This window comes from Mustela nigripes, chromosome 3 (assembly GCF_022355385.1).
Source record: "Mustela nigripes isolate SB6536 chromosome 3, MUSNIG.SB6536, whole genome shotgun sequence".
Lineage (NCBI taxonomy): Eukaryota > Metazoa > Chordata > Mammalia > Carnivora > Mustelidae > Mustela > Mustela nigripes.
In genome coordinates this window covers 167,343,492-167,349,008 of record NC_081559.1, presented here as the reverse complement: position 1 = coordinate 167,349,008, position 5,517 = coordinate 167,343,492, and positions in this window count along the sequence as shown.

The following is a 5,517-nucleotide window of genomic DNA, read 5'->3' as shown; positions in this document are numbered from 1 at the left end:
CATTTAAGAGGTTGGTACGTTTCAAAAGTAGAAGAGAGAATTACCTGCTCACGTCAATAATTTGCAGTATCTGTCTGACTTCTGCAAGGCCTTTGAATTTGAGATGACTTACTTAATGAAACCTTTCAGATCATTTGTTTCCCTGTAATTTTACCCTTGGCTATCTTCTCTATAACCGGAGTAAATAAATTTGGCCATAAAATTCAGAAAGTTGAAAACATAGTCTTAAAATTTTAGACGAAAGAAGTGGTTTGAGAAGCATTTTCAAACACCCCATGTTCATTATTTTATCTATGGAAGGTTATAAAGTATAATTAAATTAAGGACTCTCAGAATTGAAGGTCTAAAGCCATTTAATCTTGCCCTCTATATCTGATGTGTGGAAACTCTCAATTGTTGCATTTGAGTCTCACCTCTTTGTATATAGTTGCTGTGATGGGGACTTTCTTATACATAATACAGCTTTATTGAGTAGTTTCATTGTTAGAACTTTCTTTATCATTTGATAAAAATCTGTCCCTGTACCTACCACTAACTACAGCGAATTCAATTCTGAAATGCTTATGAAATCACACAGGATAAACCTGATTTTTCTTCCATGTGTTCATGAACCAGCCCTTTAGTTATTGGAGGACAGATGTCAGATGTTATATCTATAGTAAATCTTAGACCAAAGACCCTCAGTTCTTTCAATTGTTATATGCATCCATTGTGCTATCATAATTTTGATTGACTCTTCTAGAGGCACTCCGTGAACTTCTAGCTATATTCTTAACTTTAGCCTATTTTTATTACCATTTTGCATTTGTTTTGGCCTATCCTCGTCTGACAGTTGAAACATTTGAACTGTTGTCAACCTATATATATATACCTATATATTTTTGGTAATTATAGCTCAATATTTACTATTTATTGTTTCTGCTTCGTTTATTAATCCTTTATCTATTGGCTTAAAATATTTCTGAAGACTTCTTGTATTTCAGTACTTCACTTATAGTTTCTACAGTTTCGGTGTGAGGGGGAAGGGGCTCTCCATGGGAGCCTATATGTTTATTCTTTAAGAATGAGGTAGAATGGGGTGCCTGGGTGGCTCAGTGGGTTAAGGCTCTGCCTTCGGCTCAGGTCATGATCTCAGGGTCCTGGGATCAAGCCCTGTATCAGGCTCTCTGCACAGCGGAGAACCTGCTTCCTCCGTCTCTCTGCCACCTCTCTGCTTACTTGCGATCTCTCTCTGTCAAATAAATAAAATCTTAAAAAAAAAATAGTGGTAGAATTCTGTGAGGATTCAGAGGCAATCTTAGATTGAGGGGTTTTTTCCCACTGTCATTTTTAAATAACCATTTTTCCCATTTCCTCTTCACATTTTTTTAAAAGATTGATTTATTTATTTGAGAGAGAGAGCATGAGTGAGAGGGGCAGTGGGAACAGGAGAGAGAATCTCAGGCAGACTCCATGCTGTGCCTAGAGCCCAATGTAGGGCTTGATCTTATAACCCTGAGATTCCAACCTGAGACAAAACCAAGAATCCGAGGCTTAGCTGACTGCACCACTCAGTTGTCACTCTCTTCATATTTCTTAGTTACCTTTAGGTTTCTGCATTTCTAAATATCTGTATTTTCTTATGGAATTTTGAAGCTTTCTATATTCTAACTTTTTTCAGTTTGAAGAAAAGACCATTTTGTTTTTCAGTATATCTTGTGTGATGCTTTATGGTTGTGATAATTAACAATAATTAGCAAAGAAAAAATGAAACTTCCATTTTGTAACTATACAGACTCTGCCAAAAGAGAAACCTATACTCTTATCTAGCTCAGACAGCTTATTCTAGACCAGTGGACTGATACTGAAGTTTCCTCAAACAAATTTAGGTATTATAGTCCACTTGAAAACTCTACACATTAAGCTTCATTTCCATTCAAGGGTTTTCCCATTTCTTCTTCCTGGTTCTAATTTCTTACAATACCAGAAACCTATAAGGTGTGAATAGAAAGGGGATAGGGAGGTCTCTGTATATGATTGTCCTCTTGTCAGTACTGGGAAGTAACCCAAGTAATCCAGAAGAGCTTTTATGCTGGGTCCAGATATTAGTGATCCCAGTGGGTTTGGTGACCAGTTGTTATTGCTCTCAGCACAATGACCAGAGTGCTGACACAATAGTGTGTTACACTGAGGAGTTGGAGAGCCCACCGGGGCCTTTATTAGATTTGATGGCATCATGGTCTTTGAACTTTGCTTCAGAGACTCTTCCACATAATTAATGCCAAGGTCCCTCTTGGGGGCTGGTGGATTAAATAATGTGCATACTTCATGTTTATAACCTCTTAGAAAACCACAGAAATTTTAGGATTCTCTTCTATACCAGATTAACTTCAAAGAAAACAAAGGCGTAGACATGCCTTTGCTCCATCACTTGTGACCTGTCCCAGGTAAATCTTCACATTCTGCTGTGAAGTAACTCCAGTCAACAAGTCATTGCTTATTTAGATTCTGAGCCCTCTTCCCAATTCCCAGGAGGGCAGTTTTTGCGGTACCAACTCTTTCCCCCAGTAAGCACACAGGGAACAGCTAAGGCAATGCAAATTGCTCTGTCAGTTCCCCTCCACTCCCTGTTCATGTCTTTTTTACAGCTTGACACAGGTACTAGCTTTTCAGGTTTGCATGTTTTCCCCAATCTTTTGCCTGATGAGTTGTTTTCAAGCCAGGTAGTTTAAACCATCCTCTTTACTGGTGGTCTATGGAAGGGATGCAGGAAAGAACAAGGATGTGGCCAATATGTGGCTTAAGTTGAAGCCACATCTATTACTCAACTCATGAAATTCACAGAGACAGCTTTAATTTGAAGTTTTATTAGCTCCCTTTTCAAAGCACGATGACACTGTGGATAATGGTCATATTAATAATGTGAAGATTTGTGTTTGATGAAATACTGGTCTAACAAAAATGTGGGATTGAAAAATCAACTCTTGCTGTTGTGCGTATTTGAAAGACAATTCTGGGAACTGTTCCTCTTTTTCATCTTTTGCAAAGCTACTCTTGAATTTGACAGTTTTGTAACTCAGATAAGTGGATAATTAAGCCCATCTTTCACTCCATCTGTCTACATTTAGTAAGCCGCCATGTGAGGATATGAAAAAAAGGTCCGGTCCTTGCCTTGAGCCAAGAATGGCTTTCACATTTTTAAAAAGTTGAAAAAAAAAAGGACAAAGAATATGTGACACTCTTTGTAGCCTAGAAAATCTAAAACATTTACTATCAAGTCCTTTGCAGAGCTTACTAATCACTCACCTATGACATTTTCACCTGAGTATGAAATTTTCATTTTCTTCATTATATTATGTTTTTGTTCACTACTTTTTTTTATTTTTTATATTGATATGATTAATTCTTTAACATTTTTATATACTTCATCTAATTATCAATAGTTTTTCTGTGATTCTTGAAATCTGTTCATAAGCTTTGACCTCTCCTTCTTGCTATACAAATCTAGTCAACTCTTTTCCTCAATTTACACAGTCATTTGGGTGAGTAAAGATTGAGTAAAGACTACATCAAAATCATGAAATTGATTTCCTAAATTTGATTTGGGCATTTTTTGTCTTTGTATTGACAGCTGCATTTGATAAATAATTTTATATTTTAAAAAAAACCAAACCTGTCTGAACCAAACCAAATCATGCCATTTGACTTAAATTGATTTATCAATTGAGTCAAAATGATCAATCTTCATTTATATACACATAATACAGATTTAGGTAGATAGATATTGTCGTTTATCTCGCAATAGTGTAGCATGTCAAAGCATTGTATTGTCCTCAAGTTGACTTACTGCTATATTTCAACACCATCCCCTTAAATTCAGTGCATTAGTGCATTTCACTATACATTTTTGGAAAAACTTGAGTCACAGCCATCTAATCTAAATGTTTTTTTCAGGATATTAAAGAAAAATATTATTTTAAAAATTAAGTGAGTTTTAAATAGTTCTTTAAAACCACACTTCTTTCTGAATTTCCTGAATTTGAAGGGTCATGATAGCTTATGCTTTTTTAGTATAAAAGGAGTTAGGATCTAGAAGTGTTTTGGTGTGTCAATTTTATATACTTAATAATTCAAACGCTCTTAAAACTGGTCTAACATAACCCATATGCTTTTCTTCACTACTTGTTACTACTTGAGTTATTTTAATCCCTATTATTTATCTATTGGTTGTATTATTCTTTCATGGTCTGTATTATGCCACATAGGACCAGGAGCAGCATAATAATTGATGCAAGCTAAAACCTTTCAAATGATTTCCACAAAGAACATTCTTGTTAAACCCAAAGAAGACTTAATGCGATATTCAAATTCTCTCAATTTCACAGATATGCCAAACTCTTCTTTCTGCAAGGACTTTTGTTGCCCCTTTCGCAGGATGGTCTTTCAACTCTTTGCTCTACTGATTTCTCATTTTGGACCAGAAGTATAGGATCAAGCCAAGACATCCATGAAAACCAAGAATGTATTCACCCTAATCCATATCTAGAGGTTTTGGAGTGCTAGAGTAGGAACCTTGTGTATCCTTCCTTCCTTTGCAGCACAAACATCTAGATTAGTTGTATGTGAAGATCTCTTTCAAGTTGTCTTCTGTTGGCTTCTCAATCCTGTTTTCTAAAATATTAAATATTCTTCCAGAACACGAGATTAATACGTTCAGTGGGAACAGACTGAAAAATGAGAGTTGCTGTTTTACATGGTCACTGCCAAGAAAAGCTGCTCAAAGCACCAGTCATAAACTTATAATTCCAGTCCTTGGAGTAGCATCCTTTTGTGATCCTACTAAGATTGCAGAAATATTGCAGAGATGATTTCTTTATAAATAGTACTGACATAAGAATTTTGTATGGAATATTTCAATTAAATAATTGTTAGACACTTGGTATTCACACCTGGAGTCTGAATGTGAATTGTAAATATAGTTATAATGAAATAATATTTACAAATTTTATTCTATAACTTAATAGCTAAAAAATTATGGATTTAGATTTGTAATCAGTTCTTTGGGACAGGCTATAACTCATTAATAACAATGGAAGACAAGGCCAGGACTTTGAATATATGTTAATTTATGCTATTGAGTACATGTTAATCTCTCTTTTTTTCTTTGTATTTGTAAATGTATATTTAATATCCTTTAAGTAATCACTTTTGAAGTAATCTTTTGTGTATCTTTTTACATTAGCCTCTCACTATTTAAATGCCAGTACAGTTATCTAGAGTTACATGACAATGTCCGTAATTGGGTAAACAAAACCATTGCAAATTCCTAGTGGTCTGGATATTACTTTTTTTTTTTTTTTAAGATTTTATTTATTTATTTGTCAGAGACAGAGGGAGAGAGAGCGAGTGAGCACAGGCAGACAGAGAGGCAGGCAGAGGCAGAGGGAGAAGCAGGCTCCCTGCCAAGCAAGGAGCCCGATGCGGGACTTGATCCCAGGACCCTAGGATCATGACCTGAGCCGAAGGCAGCTGCTTAAC